The sequence below is a fragment of the Chrysochloris asiatica genome, unplaced genomic scaffold (genome assembly GCF_000296735.1).
Source record: "Chrysochloris asiatica unplaced genomic scaffold, ChrAsi1.0 scaffold00348, whole genome shotgun sequence".
Lineage (NCBI taxonomy): Eukaryota > Metazoa > Chordata > Mammalia > Afrosoricida > Chrysochloridae > Chrysochloris > Chrysochloris asiatica.
In genome coordinates, this window is record NW_006408866.1 from 1118129 (window position 1) to 1126794 (window position 8666).

An 8666-nucleotide genomic window follows, 5' to 3' on the forward strand; every position below is an offset into this window, starting at 1 on the left:
TTAAGTATCCAGCATGGCTAATTGTCTTCCTTCTTTGCTACTTTAAGTCCTTAATGCTAGAACTGACACTCAGGTCTACTAGAAGTAGGAGAAGGCTTGGTTCCTGCATTCGATTTTCCTTTCTCCCAGGCAGTCACTTCTCTCTCTCTTTTGGGAGACATGTCTCCAGTTTCTTCAGCTTCAGAGCTGTGCAGAAGAGCATATGTCTGATACTACTGGTCCGTTACGGGGAAGTCACTCTACATTTTTTCTTGATACGGAAGGAAGCCTGGTGGCTAGATACTCTATTGTTTACAAAGGCGAACCACATCCCAAGTCTCTGAAAATGAACCCAAGTTGGCCCAATCCAAGCATGAGCTCATATTCCTACTCAATCATTAACGGGTTGGGTGACCTTGTGCTAGTTGTCTTTTTAGCTCTATGTCTTAGTGCTGACATCTGTAAAAGGGGATAAGGACACATAAAAGGCTATGTGGAAGGCCCTTGGTAGACCAATAGTTGTCCTGATGCTTTTATGCACATCAGGCTACTTTGCTTTTTATTTGAATGTGGCCTGTTGGCTTTCTAACTCTGTGGATGCAGAAGCCAAGGTTCCCATTGAACAGCACTTCTCATACTTTGACATGCGCAGGAGTCACCTGAGGATCCTGATGAAATGTAGACTTGGATGCTGCAGGTCTGTGGTGAAGTCTGAGGTTCTTCATTTCTAAAATTCTTCCAGGTGATGTTGACGTTGCTAGCCTATGGACCATGCTGTGAGTGGCAAGTCTTTACATTGTTGTTGTTAAGTGTTACGGAGTCAGTTCTGACGCATAATTAAGGGGCGGCTGGGGGATTAAACCACTGACTTCGCAATGAGTAGTCCAGTGCTTACCCTACACTGCCACACCAGGACTCCGCAAGACCTCCAATGAATGTAATATGTACAAGTTCTGTTGGTAGACGGGAGCTAGTGTGTCTATCTACTCTTGGCTTTTTGCTTTGTATTCAGGCTTCTCTGACTTCTAGCTGTCACTGGATGGGAAGCAGACATTGTGGTGAGGTTCCAAACCTTGGAGGCCTCACGCCTCAAGGTCACTCAATCTAGGCAAAGCAACAGCAGAGCCACGAGTGATGGCCTGATTCCTGGAGGCCAGTCAGTGCACCTCTGAGTGATGGCTCCTTATGAGCAGCAAATTGTTCTCCAAATGTGGGTTTCCGCTCAACTGCTTCAGGCAAGCCTAATGTTTCAGACAAGTGGTGTCTGTCTGGGTGTGCAAGACTCTCAGGGCCCTGGGAGGGGGCTATTCCAATGAGGGGAATTACATTTCAGATGCCGTTTCTGATTGGCCCCTACAAATAGCATCTCTGCCCAAATGGATGTGTCTGGAGGATGTGGCTGAAAATTCAATCTTGTGGTGATTTGAGAGAGGCGCGTGCCATCTGATGTCCCGGAGTGAAGTCACCTGGGCCGAAACCTCAGCCATGCTGGAAAATGGTTGGCGGGGTTCAGCCTGCTTGACTGTTTGTCACATGCTGCCTCTCCTATCGATACCTGTGTGGGGCCCTGCCCTTCTTGCTCAGGGTCTAGCATATATGGCGTAGTAAAGCTTTTATTGCTGTCATTTCACGTGCTCTCCCCAACCCCCAGCCCCAGTTCCCAATCTGGGGAATATTCTGGGATAAAAATGTGCCTGACCCAAGCCATGGTATTTTCATTAACCTCATATGCATGAGAAAGTTGGACAATGAATATGGAAGACTGTAGAAGAATTGATGCATTTGAGTTATGGTGTTAGAGGAGAATGTTAAAGGTTCCATGGACTTCCAGATGAACTAACAAATCTGTGTTGGAAGAAGTACAGCCAGAATGTTCCTTAGAAGCTGAGATAACCAGACTTCATCTCTCATACCTCAGACATGTTATCAGGAGGGGTCAGTCCCTGAAGAAGGACATTATGTTGGCAAAGTGGAGGGTCAGCAAAAAAGAGGGATATCTCCAGTGAGATGGATTGGCACCACAGCAGCAGAAATGGGCTCAAGCGTATCAGCAATTGTGAGGATGATACAGGAACGGACGGTGGTTCGTTCTGTTGTACAAAGGGTCACTGTGGGTTGGAAATGACTGAACTGTATCTTTGAGATTCCTCTCCGCCTTCAGATACCATTTTAGAACTCACTCATTCCTGATAGCCTCATCATCATCATAACCTGAAACATCATCGTCATCATTATGTTGTTGTTGTTGTTGTGTGACATGGAGTTGGTTCTGACTCGTAGCGACCCTGTACAGGGTTTCCGAGGCTGTAAATCTTTATGGGAGCAGAAAGCCTCATCTTTCTCCCGTGGAACAGCTGGTAGTTTCGAACTGCCAACCTTGAGGTTAGCAGCCCGATTTGTAACCACATTATCCCTCATTAATTATGGCAAGTTTCCTTCTCTGCCAAATGGAATCAGTGGAGCTTACCTCAGAGTACCTGGTAGCACAAACAGTTAAGCGCTCAACTATTAACTGATGGGTTGATGGTTCAAACACACCAGAGGTGCCGCAGAAGCATGCCTGCAGATCTGCTTCCCAGCCTTGAAAACCCTGTAGGGCAGTGCTAGTCTGCACAGGTGGGGGCACCATGAGTTGGCATTGACTAGAAGGGTAGCTGCCCCCTCAACAACTACACCCTCATAGGAGAGTTTGGAGGGTTCAGGGAGAGAACATGACAAGTGTGTAGCACATGGTCTTCAATTTATGTTTGCTGGTTCTGGTGTGGAGTCCTGGGATGGCGCTGTGGCCTAATGCGTCAGACTGCAAAGCCGTTTGAACTGCAAGGTCGGCGGTTCAAGCTCACCAGCTGCTCCTTGGAAACCCTATGCAGGGTCACTATGGGTTGGAATTGACTCGACAGCACTTCACAACAACAACAAGTCTTGGTGTGATGCTGTAGGATAAGAACTAGACTGCTAACCCCAAGGTTGCTGGTTGAAACCCATCAGTCATTCCTCAGAAGCCCTATACTGACTTGAAGGCATTTAACAACAACAGACTGAATATGAGTGAATGCAAAGTCTTAGAAAACCTTGTAATCTTTTGAATTTACCCCATGACACTCAGGATCAACAAATAATATCATTAAAAAATGTTTTCCTGAATCAAATGGAATTGATCTCTGAGGCACAGCTATACAGTTGGTGGGCTTGGACCTGTTCCTCCCTGGGATCTTAGAGATTCATGGAGTCCTGGTGTGGTCTGTAGGGTAAGCGCTGGACCACAAGGTCAGTTTGAACTACAAGGTTGGCCATTCAAACTCAGCAACCACTCCTTGGAATCCCATACAGGGTTGCTATGATTCAGAACCGACTCGACAGCACTTAACAACAACAATATAGGGATTTAAGGAGTCCTGGTGTGACACCGTAGGATATACACTGGACTGCTATCCGCAAGGTTGGTGGTTTGAGTCTGACTACTCATTGGAAACCCTATACAGGGTTGCTATGAGTCAAAACCAACTTGACGGCACTTAACAACAACAACAACAACATTGTGAGCTAAAGGAGCCTGGTGGTGCAGTGGTTAAGCACGTGACTGCTAACTGAAAAGTAAGTGGTTAGAACCTTCCTACCACTCTGCAGGAGAAAGATGTGGCAGTCAGCTTCCCTAAAGATTTACAATCCTTTGGGGCAGTTCTACTCTATCCTAAAGGGTCACTCTGCGCCAGAAGCATCCTGACAGCAGTGAGGTGGAGATTTTAAAACAGCGAAAAGTTTTAGTTACCGTTTATTGTGAGCTTATCAGTTGGAAGTCCTAAGCTCAATGCAGGGGGTATCTGTGGCTCTATAGGATAAACACTTGACTGCTAACCACAAGGTCGGTGGTTCGAGTCTACCAGCTGCTCCTTGGGAGAACGATGTGGCAGTATGCTCCCCTAAAGATTAACAGCCTTGGAAATCCTACAGAGAGTCACTAGGAGTCAGAACAAGGGCCCCTAACAACAATAACAACAAGTACAACCATAGTTTCCTGGAACGTGGGTACGATTACTATTCCCAATGTGTAGATTACAAAACTGAGGTTCAGAAAAGCAAAGGCACATGCACAGGGTCATTCTGCTGAAAAAATGACATCGACAGGCTGTGCATTCGGCCCATCTGACTCCACAGTAATCATTTTATTTTTCCAAAGATACTCTTGTGGAGCACTTGGGATAGGCAGGAAATGGGACCTCCATGTTTGCAAGATGTGTTTCTAGTTGCTATGGCGACTTCTCATCTTCCCAGTTTATTGCAAGTTATTTAGAAGAACTTGGCCATAGTGTCTGTTTTCAGTTAACATTGGATATGTTGGAAAAGGGCTTGATTCTAAGTGGTTTCTAATCACTGACAACAGATGTTCACAGAAGGCAGCATTTCCTTTGAATCGGTGTTTTTATAATATTGTTAAATCCAAATCCTAAGGTAGAAAGAGGCACTTTAATTTGGGCCGTATGTGCTTTCGCTGTGCTATTGCAGGTAAATGGGTGATGGAGCTTTTCTACTGCATCTGAAGAACAGGGCTGGTTACCTGGAGGAGATCACCAGAGTTGTCTTCTAATCTCCGCTGGCTTTGAGAGTCAAAAAAATGACATCTTCTGAGTTGGGATTATAAGCGACTTTGACTTGTATTTAAAAATGTCCAAAATACAAAGGAACAAAAACATCCTTTTCCTCTTTCAAATATCACCTTTCTTCAAGGGCTCTCCTCATCTTCTTCCTCTGGGGTATGTGGTGGTGTGTTGGAACCAGCACCCATTGGCTCATGATGACAGACTGTTAAACACTCAGGAATTTTGTAAGAGGTTGTCAAAGTGTTGGTAGCTTGAAGTCAGTCACGGTGGGATGACTTATATCACTGACATTGTCAAACCCTACCAATTGTGATGTTTGTTTTCCTGAGACCAATTGACACGTCTAGTTATACAGGACTGAAGTTGACATTTGTGGATTTTGCCTGTCAATATTCATTTCTTCACTTCTTCTGGTAACAGCAAATTTTCTGTTGTGGTAAACATCTTCCACTCACCTCAGGCCATTAGGTTTGGGTGAGACGGAGCAGATCGTGTAGGCCCAAGAGTGAGCATGTGACCTGAAACCAAAAATCCAAATCTGTTGCTGTCAAGTCAATTCCAACCTTAGTGATCCTACAGGTCAGAGTAGAACTGCCCCACAGGGGTTTCCAAAGTTGTCCTTGTGTGGAGCTATAGAATACACAAGCACTGGACAGCTAACCACAAGGTCTGTGTTTCAAACCCACCAGCTGCTCTTGGAAACCCTATACAGGGTTGCTATGAGTTGGAACTAACTCAACAGCACTTACCAACAGCAACACCAATCTTTTTGGAAGCAGACTGCCACATTTTCCTTCAGAGGAGTGGCTGCAAGAGTTTGAACCACTGACTTTTGAGTTAGCATCTTAACCACTGTGCCACCAGGACTCAGTATATGACCTAGGTTTAACCAATCGGGTCACCCCAATCCCCTTGCTACAGTGACTGGTTCACAGATGAACATGTGACCCATTCACCAATCAATACTAGTTATGAAGTTTTGTGAGCTCAAGATTCCAAGAAACAGAGTCTTGCCACCTCATGTGTGTGAGAGAGCCGTAGGAGCTTTGGAACAGCACAGAAGAATAAGGAATTCAGAAAGGAACTGAGAGATGGCTAGATCGATCACTTCATTTCCTGATAAACACCTGCAAGTTATACTGAAGCCAGATATCCCTGAACTTTGAAATTGCTAAGTCAAGTGTGGTATGATCAATCAGGGGTACTGAAGTCAACCGATTGAGAAGTAATGGTGGTCTGGTCTATTCTGGGAGTAATGGTGACAGAAAAGAAGTTTCTAGAAATATTGCAAAGGGAAACCAGTCTAAAATGTGTTGACTAGTTTATGTATATGTTGCCTGACTAGACAAGTGTACTGAGTCTCAGATGGGGGAGCCATGAGGGACGGGACAGGGAGAAACACAAGATCATGTCCAACTTTCTAGACTGAACAATTGTGTAGAAGGTAATGCTATTGAGCAAGCACAGCAAATATGCGACCTAGAATGAACTCCGAGGGATATTGATGATGAAGGCATCTTCTAAGCCCTGAAATCAAGACATCTAGATTTCTGAGGAGGAAGAAGAATCACTGAAATCAAGTTTCTCCTAGAAATTCCATAGAGGCCATTGGCTTTCAGAGTTGGGGAAATTGCATTACCTTCCTCTACCTCATTCTTTTTCCCCCTTTGCAAAATGAAAATAATAATTTTTAAGTTTATAGGGTGCTGACAGAAAATGCAATAATAGATGTAAAGTCATTTTGAAAGTAAAGCCTTCAATTATTACTAGCATGGAGGTTATAAACGCTCATCTCATCGGAAAGGGTTTGGAAGGTCTCACCATTGTTACTGATGCTCAAGCCTGAGGCTCTGGGTTATTGGAGTGTGGGTATAATTACCCCAAGAAAAATGTGAAGCATTGGCTCAGTTATTCAGCATTTAGTGAGCACCTACTATGTGCTAGGCACTGTGTTGGGTGCTAGAGAACAAGGGGAGCCAAATCTGCTTCCTGTTAACAAGGGTAAACGGCATGCTTTCAAATACTTCCAGTTCCACAATTTTTGAAGTTTATGATCACCTGCAGGATACTTTTAAACATGGTTTCCTTACCAGTGCTTTAAAAATGACCTCCTACAGCGAGCATTGTTTCCCCGTGTTATTGACATAAACTCAGAGGAATTGAAGGTGGAGCTGCCTAGCTCCAAGTGGTCTAGGTAGGAAATCCAGGGCTCAAACCAACCAAAAACAAACAATGAACAAACACATTGCCATCAAGTCTAGTCTGACTCAGCGAGACCCCATGTGTTGCTGAATAGAACTGCTCTGTAGAATAGTCTTGGTAGATGGTCAAGCCTTTTTTCCACAGGACTGCTGAGTGTGTTCAAACTGCCAAACTTTACATTAGTTGTCATTGTTAAGTGCCATTGAGTCAATTCCGACCCATAGCGACCCTGCATAAGGTTTCCGAGGAGCAGCTGGTGAGCTTGAACTGCTGACCTTACAGTTCAAATGGCTTTGTAGTCTGGCACATTGACCCCCAGTGCCACACCAGGACTCCTGTAGTCAGTTTCAAACCAGGGTCTTGTTAATCCCAGTTCAATGCTAATGGTGGGTTGTTGTTTTTAAGTGCTGAGGAGCGACTGGTGAGCTTGAACCACCAACCCTATGGTTCAAACTGATCTTGCAGTCCAGCACATTAACCTGCAATCCCACACCAGAACACCAGCTAAGATTTATGGAATATTTCCTAAGTGCAAGATGCTGGGTTAACTGGAAATATGTTATTTTAGTCAATTCTCATGACACCAAAGGAGCTAATGTTGTCTTTAGAGGACAGGCAAGAAGGTCTGATAACACAACAGGTATGCTTTGGACTGCTAATCGCAAGATCAGCAGTTTGAATCCACCTGCCTCTCCATTAGAGAAAGATGAGGCTTTCTGCTCCTGTAAGGAAGTATAGCCTCTGAAATCTATACAGAATCGCTATGAGTCGGAACTGACTCAACTGCACTCAGCTGAGGACAGATATAAGCACGTGTAATACACTCACACTTACGTACGTCTAATTGATAGAGCACTTATTATCTGCCAAACACTTTACATGTTTTATGCCATTTAATCCTCTCAACAGACTAAGGACATTGTTCTGTGGATGAGAGGTTAAGTAATTTGCTCAAGTTCACACACAGAGAGAAACAAATGAAGTGCAGGACATGTCAAACAATAGCCATTTAATGGTTGGCCTGAAAAAGTAGGGGAAAGACTCCAAACCCACAAAAGTGAATAAGCCTCCAGTGGATACTGGTAATAGATGAAGTAGCTACTTCATAAGTCTGTGACACAGAACAGGATTGACCCAAAGAAATGTTTCAAAGACCACACATTAGTCTTCTCCGATCATCTGGAAATGGCAGCCATCTCCTTTCCCTATACCCAGGCACCCAGGTACCCATCTATTCCAGTTGGCTCCTAGAATATCTCTACCCTCTCCTGATGAAACGGAACCGTCAATATCTCATGCCACTTCAATAATTCTATGTTGTGAAATAAGATACAGTTACTTAACTTCACTGATCCTCAATGGTAAAGTGGATTTAGAAATATTGCTTTTGTTGTAATTTGCCATCGAATCAGTTCCAACTCATAGCGACCCCTGTGTAGGGTTTCCAAGGAGTGGCTGGTGGGTTTGAATGGCCTACCTTGTGGTTCAAACTGACCTTGTGGTTTATCCTGCAGCTCCAGGATAAACGACCTTACGTACAACGAAATGAAACACCGCCCAGCCCTGTGCCATCCTCACACTAATTGTTACGTTTGAGCCAATGGCTGACTCCACTGTGTCAATCCATCTTGTTGGGGGTCTTCTTCTTTTTCGCTGAACCTCTACTTTACCAAGCATGATGTCCTTCTCCAGGGACTGGTCCCTTCTAATAACATGTCTGAAGTATAACAAACAAATTCATGCCATCCTGGATTCTAAGGAGAATTCTGACTATGCTTCTTCCAACATAGATTTGTTTGTTTTCTGGCAGCCCATGATACTGTTAATATTCTTCTCCAACACCATAATTCAAATGCATTGATTCTTCTAATGTCTGAGTGTGCTTAT